At 29.9% G+C, this 17,989-nt stretch overlaps 1 protein-coding gene across 1 annotated transcript in view; it reads left to right on the top strand.

Annotated features, from left to right (window-relative positions):
- RREB1_1 (Ras responsive element binding protein 1) overlaps positions 1-17,989 on the top strand; it is a gene marked incomplete at its 5' end in the record, with an annotated part of 59,087 nt that continues 41,098 nt past the window's right edge. Inside the window, one exon of the mRNA XM_051209684.1 lies at positions 1-25. The remainder of the gene's footprint in view (positions 26-17,989) is intronic.

Below are 17,989 nucleotides of genomic sequence, written 5' to 3' on the forward strand. Positions count from 1 at the left end.
CGTAAACAAACACGTCCTACGAAAAGTAAGTCATTAATGGGTAAAGTAAATATCTATATAGCTGATACTTTATTAAAAAGACGTATTATTATTATTATTATTAATTTATTTGGTAACGGTTATCTGTGATCGGAAATATTTCATAAGATTCCGTATCCAGGCTAATATGTAAGAATATCAACATGTAGTGAAGTAAGTGTGAATATGTGAATCGGTAGTTGGGAACCTAAGAACAGTTTGGATGAACTGGAGGGATATTACAATTTCAAATGAAAAATGAATAAAACTCTAGCTGTATTACTCATTCCCATTCAATAGAGTGTGCGTAACCGATAGTTCATAAGTAGATTTGACCTTATTAATATGTTACCCAGATCATACAGAACCACTTTTTTATATGCTCTCCGAAATCACTTAATTTAGTATGCAAAACTGTAACTATAATCCATATAATTCAGTCAGTACAGAAGATATAGGTCACTCTTTACTCTCTTAATAATACGGATTACCCGAAAATTTATTTCTTCCCACATACCTTAATTATGTTATGTTGAATGAAGCCACTGAATATTTGTATAAATAAATCCCTTGGTTATTTTAAAACAGAATGCGGGTATTGAATAGAGTACAGTTTTTTGAATACAACATTCAACAAGGATTTCTTAAGACAGTTTTATAAAACGTAAACTATAAATCGTAAACTACACTATTTGAGTTGTTCAAGTCATTGTCGTCTCTCATAGTGGATTGTTTTGATATATAAAAAAAACATAATTTTATGAGAAATGGGCAAGTGTTACTGCAGTTCAATATCTGTTCTAAAATCTTTTAACTTTTATAAGTTCATGTATGATAACTAACTATTTATGGTAAGATATGATCCAACTTATTATTCTGACATTTTTACACTAATTGGCAACTTAGAACTAAGTAGTTCAACCAATTAGGTACCAAAATTTTTCTTGAATTTGTGCATTCTCACTTTGTAGTCAACTATACGATAAATGTGTTGATAAATTTTTTTATTTATATTGGTCAATATTATATTGATAACATGCAGCCAAGACGAATAGCTACCCTATGATTGAATTCTAACATTAGCATACAAAATCTATTTCCCTGTAAATATTTTATATGATAAGAAAACACACAAATGAAATCTATTTTATCATGAAGAATGATTGCAGATTTTTTCTTTTGTTTGGATATTTAACAGGTAATCAGCTTTAGAGTTTGAATAAAGGATGATTTTAGACTAACTGTTGATGGAAATGTTTAGTCAAAATAAATTGTGACTCTTAATAGAATCCAAGACATTAGGGTTTTTCTCCTATTTGATCATTATTAGTTGGGTATTAGTAGGAAGTTCATCATTGTTCTTCAAGTTTTTTCTGATATAAATCTGTAGTAAAAAAAAACTAACTATTTATTTAATCACAAATGTTTACTAGTCGTTTACTAAAATGATTGATGATGCTATAATAGCAATTGAGGGATATTTGCTTGTAAAACTAAAAGATTGCTTAATCATATACATAATAATATGTGGAGAAATTTGAACACATCACTTCTACCTGAAGTTTTTGCTGATGATGATGGTGTTCAGAAGAACATTTAGTGCTTGACGACTAAACTATCCAGCTCACAGAACAAAACTCCACTTAAAATTGCTTCATCTCCTCCCCCCACCCACCTCTCAGTCATTGATACTATGAACTTCCAGAAATACATAAATTTAAAGAAGGTAATTCCTTCTTTCTATTTAACTTATATTCTTTCATATTACTCTTTTTGAAAAAAAAAACTCAAGTGAATAGAACTGTAATTCAATAATTTATTCATTAAAAACCTACAGTCTCATAATAACTTATTAGATTTAGTGCATTTTTATATGATTACCATTAAACTGAATGTATATGGTACAACATAAGAGTAATGATAAACAATTTGCACTTTATTAAATGTATATGCACTTAGAAGCTGTAAATGAAGAATACTTTTTTTGTGTTCTTAATGTTATCATATTAGGATTAAAGAGAATACATGAAACAGTTATATTATCAACAATATTGATAAGGGTTATTCATGACAATAGGATAGAAGGAAGATTTTAAACATCAAATTATATGAATTTATATTTAAGTACGATAATTAATTGTTAAGAAGAAGAAGAAGAAAAAAAAAGCAAACAGTAAAATTCAAAAATCAATTGCACTTAAAATGAATATGATGAATAAGATTGGTTTTCTTTTATATCGGATTATTTCCAAAGTATAGATTTAATTCAATGATATGTAGTGGTTGGTTCTATGTCGAGTTCATATAGCTTATTCTAACTTCTGGACAAACTAATTTATCCATTCTTCTCAAGTTACATTCTGACTTTGTTAATTATTCACTTATGAATCCCTGACTGTTTTTATGTGGGTGTATATATGTGTATATCTTATCCCAATCATCATCTGTCTGTAGCTTATTTTTGTGTGATTATAAATATTGATTAACGTTTGATTAAATGGTGTTGGCTGACATGCCTTCTCCATTGAGCGTTCTTTTTTCGCTTCTTTCGCTATATCTCTTTGATTGTCTGTTCCGATCAACGATTATACAAAATATACGTATTCGCGATCCATTCTCGTACTTGACTTATTTAATTCCGTTATACACTAACGTGAATTAAGTCGATAATTATATACAAGAATAGTTAGAATGTATACTTCGACAGCAATCATTCATACGCTCTACTTGGAGTCAAATATAGGGCCACAAAAGATATATTGAAGTCCAATTGTGACTAATGTTTTTTTTAAATATATTGACATTTGAATAATAAAACAGTAGAATATGAGGAACGATATATTTATAAAATTTAGCTACTAAGGTGTTTTAATAAGTAAAATAGTATGGTCTCTATTCATTAATACAAATAAAACATTAAGCGAGACATCTTGGTTATCCGAGCGAGAACTAACATCTTTATAGTTAAATCATTCACTGTATGAGAGTATTAGTTACTATCCTATTACTATTTTATATCATCTTGTTCCTAGATATAGAAACCAGTGGTATGTGTGGTTGTATTTTTGCATTGCTTAACTTTATCATTTATCAGTGAAATATTCATTTTTTTTCCTAAAGTTCATTAGAATATGTCTTAATTTGGAGATTTTTAAAAGTGTTGTGCATTAATATAGTTTATTTATCAACTTCCTATAAGAATATTGATTTAAAATGCTTTTCCAACTCTAATATATACATCCAGTTATTAACATTTCCATGTATGTGGCCAGGTTCTCTATTCTATAATGAACTAAATAATCGTCTTAAACTTATATTTTACTTATTTATTAATATGGAGGAAATCTTTATGGTATTCTGCAACGTTTATTTATCGTTCCAAAGAAGTCTTCACTTGGAACTGACATGAATATTTATAAATTAAGGAAGATAGAGTAGTTAGTACGTCCTATTCTGAAACGTCTCAGTGACAGGACACAGAAAGTATTAAAAAACCAGATACTGACTCGATTTTGCAGTTGTATCATAGTCCTTGTGAAATCCGAAGGTCCTGAGTTTTATTTTTTACGTAGTCATGAGTGAACACGACTGTGAGATCTTAATATAACACAAAAAAGATACCACTTAATTGTAAACAGTTGTTTGGCGACTGTCAGTTCTTAATGAAAAATTTCAGTAAATAGTCCAAAATCTTTAAGAACCCACTAAAATACCTATAACGTTAATTCATGTGTACTATTTACTGATAGTAGTCTATTAGATTGATGAAAGATCTCAATTAATTCCTGTGGATAATGATACAAAATGAATTAAAAGCGTATGTGAAAATATTTCAGTAAACTAAAGCATAGTTTTGCTACGTTGTAATTGACTTTGAAGAATTGTTATAAATTTAATTGTGATATAGAGGTGCTTTTTATCTCAAATCCTAAATTCTTTGCAATGGTTGTACTCTATATTATTAGAAAGTATCAAGTTGTCAGTTATATTCGTCACAGATTGATCTCAGTTGGTGTGCCATCAAAAACCAGAAAGCAGTAACAGTTGCTTCATGTTCGTATGAGATTTATCAACAGTCCACACAGATGAAACTACTAGAGATCGAACAAAATACCTCTCAGGTCTCGGAGCGGATGCTTAAATATTAGAAGGTGATGGGCTCGGTCCATGTTGGGGTTGTAGATAAGCACTATAAAGACGTTCCATAGTATTACGGAAAAGTTATTCAGTAGCTTCAGCTTTTCAGTAGTACCCTAGTTGAGATCATTCAGTGACAAACGATTTGCAGGTTAATGTTGTTTAGCAAGATTCTGTTTTACGGGCATTAGAGAGGGAGTGACTCTAAAAAGACTCTAAACGGAATTTTATTGAAGAATACAAACTACACATCAAACTGGTCCCCACAAAATCTGCTTAGTTAAGCTATAAGACGGTTTAAATCTCATACATTGTTCACCAAAATCACGTTACATTTCGATGTATAAATCTGACTATCTTGAAGAATGAGAAGCAGGAAAATAAATTTTTCCTTCATTTTACTGTACTCCATTAACCAACCATAAATATTTACTGTTTGATGGATAAATTTTCTACCTCTATGCAAAAATTCATCATTCTGTTTTCCATATGTCTTTTACAATGTGATTGTTTGAATTTAGTGGGATAATTTAAGACAAACATACCCTGATGATAAAAAGGCAGAGAACATGAGTGTAGACACACACAGCTTCAATTTATTAACGGAAAAAATAACCCAGTGACCAATGATTTTGAATGACAAAATTATGGTTCAGCTAAAAAACAAAATTTGCTTTTCTATCACTGTAAATACATTTTACTATAGATAATAATAATAATTATTATTAGAAGCTTTATTCAACATTTTATTTTTGGTACAACATAGAATTCTCAGCATAAAGTATTTCAACAAGTTTCCTTTTCTTATACCTTGATCGATTGTGACGATAAATTTTGAATGATGACCAGTTAGATGTTAGGAGTTCGGTAATCCACATTTGATTAATGTTCATTCGTTTCAATGCATATTGCCGGCCACCTTGATGTCGCTGATTGTACCTTTTTGTATCCCGTATAGCGAAAGGTTGTAAACTTTTCATAAACGCGCCTGAATAGATTGTGTGCATAATAGACATAATGATGTGCTAAAACAAACAATAAAACAGATAACTTGATGAAATATCTAGATCGGAGGAACAAGTAGCCCAGATATTCAAGCAGGCCGCCTTCAGTTAGCCTACTAATAATGCGATTGTGTTGTGAAACTGAGGTTACATGAAAACATGTAGCATAAAAACTGAAAAACACTATAAAACTGGTTATTTCATAAGAATGTATTGTTCATTTACTTTCACTAAATTACAGTTAAGACCAGTTTATAGTGATATTGTTGTTTAATAGTCATTTATTAATTACAGTAAAGTATTTGACTCAAATTTCCTAAGAACATTTCTATTACTAGTCGTTAGTTTAATTGTTATAGAATTAAGTGAATATATTCACCAACGAGATTTTCTCAGAGATTGTTTTCCTTATAAACTAATATTAACTGGACAGCTATTCAGATTAAGGCGAAATTCTACTGTTGTTATTAATTTGAGACTCTTTATAGAAACTCCTATTTACTAAAAATTCAAACCAGTTGATTTTAGTTGATGATGAAAATGATCTTCGAAATAAACAAAGATTTGAAGGGGTTTTATGGAGATTGTAGTAATTCCAATAGTAACTCACTGAAGACAATGGTGGATGTGTCACTCAATCTCATGGATTAGTTAAAGTTAGACATTATTACCATCGGATATCAGCTCAGTGGTCTAGTGGTTAAGCCCTCGCGTACGAGACCAGTAGGTCTTGTCTTCGAATCTCGCGAGGCGGTGTCATGGATGCGCACTGCTGAGAAGTCCCACAATAGGAATCAACGGCCGTCCAGTGCTTCGAGGTTTTCTATGGTGGTCTAGCTTCAACTGACTCATGATTTTAACTATTGAAACAAAGATCTCTTCAAAATCATTCACATAAAATGGAATTTTATTTGCTATAAATCTAAATGAAAGGGAAAGAATAGGTGTTAAAAGATATAATGAAAACACATAAGTGCACATTTTTTTACTATAAAGATGAATGAGTAGAGTACTTGGTGATTCAGGCGAAAAGAAACATCATCAGTGATGAAGTTTTAGAATTTTCATTAGTTAGAAAACATAATCACTAATATGGAAGATCCTAATTTTAATATCATGGTACCTGAATCATTTGTTCAACTCAGTCAGTCAGTCAGCTACAACGTAGGACCAGGCACATATGTGCATTGTTCCAAGTTGCCATGCCGCATTAGCACAACAAGATGAACACCAAATTCATAGAATTAGCTAATTCAGTGGTGGTAATATATAAAAGAAAGATTGCATATGAGGATATAGTACAGCAAGAAAGAATTAGTTCGCAGAAATAAAGGTATGAAGCAATTTTAATCTCTTAGTTTAAGAGAAGACAAAGAGTCTATACACCGACGCTTATTACAGTAGTCCAATAACTATTGGGTCATTTGAATAATTCAGAAATAAATAAATAAAATTCAGATGTACTGATGAGGTTCATAAATAATTTAATTTTGAAAAGAATGATTTCATTGATAGAATTGTACACATCAATAGATGTTATTATCAAACTCCCTATATTTGTTTTTATTGGATTTGAATTAAGAAGTGTCATAAGTCATCTCTCATGGCCTGAATATCTAACCTATTTCTCCAGCCCATATGAAACGTTCATGTATATATATTGTTTGTTTAAAATTTCCCATTTTTGCCTAAAAAGGTGACTAGATTAGGTTATTTTTATATAAGTTGATTAAAGGCAGTTTTCAATCAGAATGTGATGTTAGTTCAAAAGCCACCATTGAAGTCTCAAATAAAAAACAATGTCTTTCTTCCGTCAATTAATCTAACAATGTACCTTAAAAGTGTAGATTTATAATCACTGATTAAATCAGCTTCAAGTGTAAATTCCCATTTCATGAGTTTTGTTTTTCATTAGTTAGTAATTATTTACAATTACCATGATATGTTCTAATTACGACAATGAGACCTGATATATAGGAATAAATCATCAAAGATTATTCAAACAGTAGTCAGTCAATCAAGTAGAAAAGAAATAGCATGAAAAACTAGCTAACATAAAGGTTCAGGTTGACGCTAATTTTCTGCTAGAAAATACAACCTAATAAAGAATATAGAATTCCGCTAGCAAACATGAACAAGGTTAGGTTGTTTTGTACTGATATCAGATAACTTTAAGAAATATTTTAAGAGCAATTCAAAAGATTAAATCATTTTAAATGTATCCATTAACTAGAAATTTCATTAATCAGTGATCGATTGAAAGTTCTTTGATAATTCTAGTTATATTTATGCAAAGAGTAATCATTATTATTATTATTATCATCCTTGAGCGATAAATGGAACTATTACTTTGTTGTCCAACCTGTGTCCAATGTGCTTCACTGATTCCAAGTACTTCCAGATTGTGTCTTTTCATTTTGACAGCAACTTGGATGACTCTCCTGGTCTCCTACATTGTACGAGCATTCCATGTATCTAAATTAATGGTTGCTCTGGTTGTCAGAAGGGGCATTGGCCTCATGACTTCCGAAGAAACTTGGCTTTCACCATGAGGCGTCATAACTCTTCTGAATGAAGACATTCTAACTCCCAGGGTAGAGTTTAAATGGTTGGAAATATATTTACTGGTTAGCGTTTTATTTAGCGAGTTGGTGTTCTACGGGATGGTTTCGCTAACCCCATACCCGATCCTGGGACTAGTAGTAGCCTTAGAGGGCCTGTAGGAGGAGTTAGATGGCACTATGGACTTGAAAACTATTTAGTTACATTCTGTGAATCGCCACTAACACTTATAAATAAACGTTAGAACCTTTTATCTTGACTAATCATAATTGATTGGAATCATTGGACTCGTTGAATTTACTAGATAACCAGTTTCATTGACATAAACAGTTTTAATGTTCTGCTTTATTGAAATTCTCGTAAAGAACATAATAACATGAAGATGTAACCAATAATTCCATAACAATATACGACATTAAGTATAGGTATGTATTATAAGATGTTTGTGATTTAGAATTATAGCCAATCGTTAGGAAAATGCTCTATAATACAGCTTAATGTTCAATGGATCTTTTAGTCAACTCGAATAATTATCAATTGGCATTATAGATTATTTTATCGACAGAATAGTTACTGTCCCATTAGGCTGTAGAACGACACTGGATGAGTAAAGCTGTGCTTTTTGAAAAACATTTGCTAATTCAACTTGAGTCATATATATATATATATATATATATATATATATATATATAAATGCATTAGTGATTAACAGATAGGCAGTAAATTATTAAGACACCTATGATATAGCCAATATATATATAATATTATATGCATAGGGATTTGTGGACATTGTAGTCGACCTAAGCTAGACCACCATTGAAAACCCGGAAGCACTGGATGGCCGTTTTACACTAGTATGGGACTCCTCAGCAATGCACATTCAAGATGGATTTCCTAGGGTTCTAGTGGGAAACCGTGACTAGTGGAGTCCAATCCGTATCGGGTGTGAGTAAGTTATTCATCTCAGACAATGGATGAAGGGCTACACAAATATTGCCTCTTATGGGTAAACTTGATCATTCATGTTATTTCTAATCATTAATCTCATGCAAAATGATAGTAGGCGCTAAATTCTGCTTTTATTAAAAGTTTCATAGGTTAACTGGAAACTTTTAACAAAAAGATTCCCTATTTCCACCTAATATAACTTTGAATAATTATTCCCATAAAATGAAACAGTTTGTAAGTGTTTATACTGGAAAGATATACAATAATTGAATTATTGAGTAGCTAATTTAGAAGAGCTTTTACAATTTTTGTGTTTCTGTCTAAACTTCCAGACAAGAGAGTGTTATTATCTCGTATATTGTTGATTTATACACAAATATCTCAACTATATGCCATAGAATTCAATTACTTTAACATTTACGACTAGAAGTTACTTGATATTATTCATTTAAGTGACCAACATAGATTCTTTCTGGTATGATGTAGTGGATGGGAATCAATATTTCATCCTTTACCGTAATATAATTTCAGGTCAGATGCTGGAAAAACGTCTCAAGTATATAATTATTTTTCACAGGTGAAATTATTAATAAAAACTTTAATGGATAACTTTTCTAGACCACTTATTTGAAAAGTGTTACCCTTCTGGAGTTTTGAAGAATTTAGGCACATATATGGAATAAAATCGACAAGTTACTTGTTCAATTGAAAATACTAATTATTCAAATGGCTTTGTGAAAGTAATCAACTTAGATATTTCTTAATAATGGATGACAAGCTGGTTTTGAAAGGTTGATTCTTCTAAACATCTTGTGACAAACAACATGTAAACAATTCATTTGTGGTGATTGGAAAATTCGAAAAAAAGATAACTCTTAGCTCCAGTTTGTAGTTTCCAGCGATCCCCAACTCCTGTGTATGATCCGCGTTGTAGTTGATGATAAAAATTTTTGGGCAAATTCTAATATTTGATCACTGTGGGTTCTTCAATAAATGTTACTGAAGTCCTGAGTTTCATTCTCCCAAGGATTCGCAGGTGAACGCTGCCAGAAAGTTCCGTACTACACAAAACAGCCGTCAAGTGCTTAGCGTTTTCTAGTGGTTTTCTAGATAAGATCAGTCTGTGATGAAAAGAGTGAAAAATTCAACAAATCCCACCAGCCTTCTATGCTAGTAATAGAAAATTGTTTCAAAGCAGAAATAAACTTAGACTGAATGTGTACAATTAATTATTGAGTATAAAATCATGAAGAAGCTGTTCTGCATAACATAGTACAGTTTAAAATTTATTTAGTATAAATTTAACAACATATTTTTACTGTTAGCTGACGTTTTGTTTAAGTTAACTGATTTTTTAAATGTTTGTCTGCTTCATGGATTTATGACAAGAGCATTGTGTAACTTTTTAATGTGCAACTAATCTATTATGGTCTATTCTTAGTATTTGGCTCTTTTGAAAGCTTTAAAAGTGGGTGTGATCAATATTTCACAAGCTAAATGTTTTTAGGTAGCTAGAAATAGTCGACACAAAACCCTGTTACATGCTCTTTGATAGTTCTCATCAATGTATACCAATAATCTGGAAGAAACTGATGATACCTGTGGGATTTCGACGCACTGTATGCAGTTTCACAATCCGAGAACCTATCATTAGTCTATATGAACCACTGCTGATCTCCTATAGAACTGAGTTATTTGTGACTGATTGATTGTGTAGAAACCAGTCAATTGTAAGGTATGCTTTATACTTCTAGTAAAATTGTAGTAATTGGGTGATCGATCAATTATTTTCATGAAATAAATTGAAGACCCAAATTCACGAATGATTTATAAATATAGTTTATTTCAAGTAAGGAAAAGACAATACACTGTTTCATCCTATGTAATAACTTTGTAGTAATATCCTCATAGTGATTACATCATTAAGATATTGCTAAGTTATGATTTATTCATTATAATTCCTTGAATTCTATCAGATTCTGATAATTTTCGATATCCATTCGGTGAACTATCAGTTTGTTTCATTAAAAAAGATAAGTTACTATTATGAGAAAGAGAGAATGAGTGAGTAAAGAAAGAATTTTACCATATCAATCAATATATTGAAACATTTAAGTCATATCAACTTATCTAATAAATAGTCACTCAGATAGTTAGTTAGTTAACTATTAAAGTCTATAAATTAAGCGTGTGAAAATGTACACATAGATATCTATTTAATGAATGAGTTCATTTATGATAAATACACTAGTTTATTTAATTATATGCGAGAACCGGTGTTCGAAGGATTATTTCTACAAACATAGATAAATATCAACACAATATATACATAAACATATATATATATATATATATATATATATATATGCCTATTTACTAAAGCACACTATTTGTCTTATACATTTACAAACAACAACAAAAAAGATCATCTAAATTTCACCTACAGCTTCTGACATGACATTGAAAATCAGCAACCGTGTGAATAAAACTGAATTTTATCAATGAATAGAAACAAAAATAAATAAATAAATAAACAGTTACAAACATTAGGCAGTTAATTCTTTATTTATTTTTATCAAATTTAGTCTGTCTATTTATTCAAATGATATTTTATTCACTGTGTACAACATAGATTGATGTTACTATGACAGTATGTTAGTATGTTGTTGTATTCTATGAATTACAGCTTCTAGAAAAGAACTCAAATAAATTAGTATATTACCTAGTTAAACTAGTCAATCAACAGTTATTTATTGAGTAATTCTTTAACATATAAAAAAATATACATTTTTATGGATATTTAAATAATAATAATAATAATAATAATAATAATTGAACTCATTGAAGCATTGAATTAATGGTTATTCTCAATTGATTTTTTGTTATTGACCTACAATGAAAGTGAATGAGGTAAGTTTAAAAAGTACCTAAATATTCATAGAAGTTTGTGTGATCATGTTTACAGTTTCATTATAAATTTATTATTTTTATTCAAAATGGTTATCACTTTTCATTTAGGTATGTTTTCAGATAGTCATTATTGTTAGATTATATGTTATATTCAAGGATGATAAGTATTATTAAGGGAAATTTTACGTCTTTGATAAATTTATTATTAAGATAAAGGTTTATCTTCAAATAAAAAAATGTTTAGTAAGGTCTCATAGATTAGTGTAACATCAAACTTTTTTACTGTATCAGTCAATTAAATGAAGCAGTTTATAAATACTCATTTGAGCTAATACTAATTGAACTGAGTTTACAAATGGTTAGTTTAATTTTATAATGAAGCGACGAATCACTTTATAAATTAGGCATTTTTTAAAAATTAAGTTTAATATTTGAGATCATGAGTCAATTGAAGCTAGACCACCATGGAAAACTTGAAAGTACTGGACGTCCGTTGAGTCCTATTGTGGGACTCCTCAGCAGTGCGCATCCATGACACCGCCTCGCGAGAATCGAACATAGAACCTACTAGTCTTGCATGTGAGCGCTTAACCACTAGACCACTGAGCCGATATCCAATTGTATTAATGTCTAACTTCAACTAATCCACGAGATTGAGTGACACATCCACCATTGTCTTCAGTGAGTTGCTATCTCACAACAAACCTGGTTGAACTCTACTGGTCACTGCTGCTCACTAGAACTCCAGGATATACCTCTTGGAGACCGTCACTAGTGAGCATATGTTGATTAATATCAGAAGGGACAAAACGGCCATCCAGTACTTCCAGGTTTTCCATGGTGGTCTAGCTTCAACTGACTCATGATCTTAACCATTGAAATTACTATAATATCCACAAAACCCCTTCTGATTTCTTTTTATTAATTTTCTTTTATTATGCGGTATCACTAACTGTCCATTTTGCTACAGACTATACATTTATTTTCTACTGTTTTTTAAAAAATTGTGATGCCATTATATTATAAGTATATGGCACATACAATATTAAATAAATCATTTTAATTGAAAAAGAATTTTGGACTTAACAGAGATTCATTGAGTTTACTGCGTCAGTCAAGTTTGTGAATTAGTGACTAATTTAAGTATCTTAATTCATCGACGCTCAGTGGGTAGTTTTGTCAACATTGAGGTCTAATTCATTTTTCACTCAAACTCTACAGTAACAATTAAATATACATGATCATATCCAACTGTTGGTCAGCTGCAGTTGAAATACTTGACTCGTGATAACTTTATCTACAGAACTGTGTCGAGGGATTTAAATCTATGCGGCATAACATGTTTCTCCTACGTTCTAAATATTCACAAGTCACGAGTGATGCACCCTTAAGATTAATGACACTTAGGGTTTCTTGTTGTTTAATTTCTATTTTATGCGAAAAGTGGTTATCTATAATGTTATATCTTTTACTTCATAATACTGATCAATGAAACCGGGTCAGTGCCAAAAAGCACATGAAATTACGTTTTTTAAAGTACTTCGTCAGCTCAAAATTAAATCCTTATCGGAAATATATTAATTAAGCGTAGTGTCTAATTTGATCATTTTCAAAATTACTAACAACTTGTTAAAGCTATACTACCATCAGTTAAAATGGAACCCATTTACGATGAAGATCATCTTTCATTTGAAGATGTAATTAACGTAATCTACAAGATGTATACAGTAATTTTTCCTTTGTTTCAAATGCGTCTATGATATTGGTTAGTCAGAAAAGCGTATTAACAAGCAAGAAATGGAGCATCTATTTTCTAACTTCCTACTGTGTCTAAATAAGCCCTTTCTTCATTTTAATTAATGGTTTCTTATTGATCAGATACAATGGTTTTTTTATAAACTACTATTCATGACTCTATTCGGTTCAGAAATCATTAGCAAGAAGACATCTGCAAACTAAATGATCAGACAGTTATAAGATCTACTACTCTCATTTACTGATAATACTTAATAAAACGGGTAGGTATGAAATGGAGATTACTACATAAAACTATCAGAATGATTGTTCAAGCAATTCATCTATAGATAATAATGATGAATGAAACTCTAGATAATATCTTAGATATCTCAAACATTTTAATAGATATAACTTTCGTGATATATTTATTTACTAATCGACCTTACTTTTAAGATTACGTTAGGTCATAAAACATTAGACAGCTATTCTCGTCTAGTATAGGACTTTTATCGGTAATTACCGATAAACCTCCAGTCAATCTAACATACAATAACTAAGTATAGCAGAGAACATGACACATATATCACTGAGTTGGAATTCAGCATAACATTATTTCATGTTTAATTGAGGTTGGTGTCACTCAATATTGTTCAATATTTGATGTCAGATCACAACGAAGTAACTTTGAAAAACCACCACTCTAAATAGTGATATTTTCTGAAGTTGATCAACGACCACAGGTCGATTGATTTGAAGTGAATCATCAAGTAATAATTGATGACGCAAGTTATTTTACGATTAAGGACATGATTTAATGTCATATATCGATGAAACAATGTTGAGATATCTAAAGTTTCATACAAATATTCGTCAATATTTGAACGAATAGTTTGACAGAATATGTGCACTGAGTATATAGAAAACATTATTTAGGATAATCATATTCAAACTGATCTCAGTGATTGAAATTAAACAACTCCAACGTTTTGTCTGGACTTGTCTGGACTTCTTTACGGTAATAACCAAAATTATCAAAGAATATAGAATGTTTAACAACGAAATCATGAAATCATATCCAATCATATTCAGATGTTGACCATAGTAAGCAGGATGACATGAGTCAGCAAGATGTGAAAAGTCCACAATGTGAAATTAATTAAGTGAATATATGTGTATGTGTAAGTCTAAGTTATCTATAGTTTATATTAGGAGTTAAATTATTTTGTATTTGAAGTCAAGATAAAAGTGTGAACTGAAAGTGTCTTTGAAACTTCGATAGGTATGTAAAATGAGGACCACCAAATACATAATTATAATGCTAAAATATACAAACTAATTTATGTTAGTAGAACGGCGTATGTGAGATATACAGCTTGGATAGAGATAGGGTTCAATTGCTTTGTAATGATCATTTGCCAAGGGTTGGCTAGTTGAATACATCTTTCCTGTTCAGTCTATTTTGATTAGCCCATCCGAACATCTATTCCACTGTTAATCTTACTTTATATGTACCAAACCCCTTCTGAAGTATTTTGGTCCCTTCGGAATTAATCTTGTGTCCTGTTTTTTTACTCATGTAGACTATTGTCAATCTACTCTCAAATTCCTAAAGTTTTTGTTAACATAAATAACACATTTGCATTATTTTTATTGATAGAGATACTTTAAATTCATGAAGGAGATCAAACTTTACATTTTTAATCTTTTTAATATTTCCCTACCATAACTGTATTGTTCTCTATATGCTGAAATAAACGACAGGTTTGTAGAAAAATAAGTTTTTTTTTAAAATTTTGATTTGACTTTAGACTTGACATGTGCTGATTCTTGTTTTCATTCGGTATGTATAACTTTGATCTACTAATAACACCTAGCCTCCATGTTCATACGAAGAAATTGCATAATCCTAAATTGGATTTCTGTAGTAAACATATAGTACTGGAGAGAATCACTATGTTAAACAGCCTGAAATAATTAAACTAACCCAACTCTTCCTCTTCAATATTGTGACTGTTAACCAGTGTTTATCCTGTATTTCTGATTCAAATAAATCCTGGTTTTAATAAAATTGGATTAAATTTTTAACAATTAAAGATGACAACTGTTATTTGATTTCGTATGAATAATGAATGATATTTGGGGATTATGCGTTGTAGAAAATATTGATTCTTTGATATGATTAAATCTTTTTTTATGAAGAAACATGCTCATTAAGTTTATACTAATAGGGTTGTCATGGGAAATAAGTAAGGGTGGTTTATGAGAGATTATGTTAACTATTTTTGAAATTTAATAGTTGAACTCATGAGTCAATTCAAGCTAGACCATCATAGAAAACCTGAAAGCACTGGATAGCCGTTTCATCACAGTATGGAACTTCTCACAAAACCTCTAACTCTCTTTTTCATTACTTTTGAAATCTTGAAAATTCATCAGTTCATCATTAGTCTTCTTTTTCAAATGCAAAATTAATTCTTATTTCGTTGGTTCTCGTCAGCTGCTTACAACCTGTGATATTTAAAACCATAATTACATAATGGGTTTAAATTACTTACATGAAAGAGATTGATTGGAAGTTATATTGAAGACATATTCGTATAGTATAGCAAGGGTGTAAATAAATTTAGTAGACTGAATATTGTAAATATACACCTTATGTAAAAGAACATTGTGACAACAGTTCAAAAGGCTAGAAACAAATAAACATTGATAGGAGTAATGTGAGTAGACCTCAGTTGATAAAATAAGATTATTAATTTGGAAGATAGTTAAAATAAAACTCAATGATGTGATAAGTGCAAGAAAGAGTTTAAAGAAAAAGAAAAAAACTATTAAGGTGCAGTGAAGGGATATTTGTCACCAAGGCAAGGAGAAATTAATAACCATCTCCTTTTGAACACATAAATCAGGTTTTTGGCGTCTGATGGCAACCGCTTCAGTGAACTTCAGAAGACTGGAGTTTGGATGCTTACTAATCACCTTAAAGGATTGAAAGATATCTACCTGATATCCTGTGTCAAGAAGATGTTTAATGATTGTACTGTTTAGTTTTTCTTCCTCATGTTTTGAGGCTTTTTAAAACATGCTAAAAAAAATTTAAGATATTCCCTCCTTTGTGTTAGGCCAATGTAGCTGCTTTGGCAGGTACACGTAAATTTATAAATACAGTTGGCGGTAACAGGTTATAAGTAGCTGACGAAAACCAACGAAATAATAAAAAAATGAATTCATGCTATTCTGTTAAAATGTTTGTTCTTGCTCTTTTCAAAATGATAAAAAGAACTGTGTATGTAAAACTAATTGTTTCAAATGAGTTGAACACATTGAACAGAACTTGTGCAATTTTGTACACACTAAAGATTATTCAATATGATTTATATACATAGTTTGAAGAGAACATTTATAAACTAAACTATTCCGTTTGTATTATTATAAATTCAATTTTCATCAATCTTTTATTCATAACATAATGCAATAATTTTTAACACTTAACTAAAATATCACTATGCATCTGTTCATATGTATAAAGAAAAGAAGAAAAAAAAAAGGAACAATGTCACAGACACACATTATATTGTATTCAATAAAGTAATCACTATTCAAACCAAGTAAGGGGACATTCAATTTTCTTCAAATTCAAAAATCAAAACAGAAGGATATTACATAATCACTTGAATCATTTGTATTAAAAACTATAACTGGTCATTTATTTAGTTGGCTTGTTAGTTACCTTTTTTTTCATTACATAATTTATGAATTATTTAATTTTATATGCAATTGTTACTAAAATCATTGTTGAATAATGAAAAGAAGAGAAAAAAAAGTATCTACTGATGTAATTTTATGTTTGTTCGTTAAGTGTTTTCGCATAAATTTAACAATACAAAAAAACTATATCTGTATCTATATAAACTAGCACCGTTCACATGGTTACGTGGTTTTATTAATGATGTGTAAATGAGAAGTGAAATTTAACATGTTTTTTTCTCTCTCTCCCTCTCTTTCTTTTCTCAAAATAAAGATCATATATAATCATCATTTGTCTGATTATAAATACATTTTTTCGAAATAAATATTTCAACTAAATTTTTATGTTAATAATAAGGATAATTGTGAATATAGAAAGAATAATTTGGATGAGAGAGATATTTGTTTAGGTACATTATATATATATATATATATATATATATATATATATATATATATATATATATATATGTGAATTAAAGTAAGCTATACACATTTCATTTATAATTTATAATTTGAATTTCGGTAAAATAATTAATTTTTAATCATAAATTAGTAATAATTAATGAAATACAATTTATATTTAATAATTGAGATCATGACTTCATTGAAGCTAGAACATGATAGAAAACCTAGAAGCACTGGATGACAGTATCATTCCAATTGTGAGACTTCTTAAAAATGCAACAATAAGATGAAACGGCTATCCAGTGCTTTGAGGTTTTTCATGCTGGTCTAACTTCAATTGACTCATGATTTTAACTAGTAAAATGACTAATAATATCTACAAAACTCCTGTCATATTTAAGAGTTCAATACAAATTTGGATTGTGTTATATGTTTGTTTCCCTTGATTTTTGATTTAATTTCAATAAGTTTGAAATGAATGCGATTATTATTAGCTTTATTCAATATTGTAATTTTGT

The sequence above is a fragment of the Schistosoma haematobium genome, chromosome 1 (assembly GCF_000699445.3).
Source record: "Schistosoma haematobium chromosome 1, whole genome shotgun sequence".
NCBI lineage: Eukaryota > Metazoa > Platyhelminthes > Trematoda > Strigeidida > Schistosomatidae > Schistosoma > Schistosoma haematobium.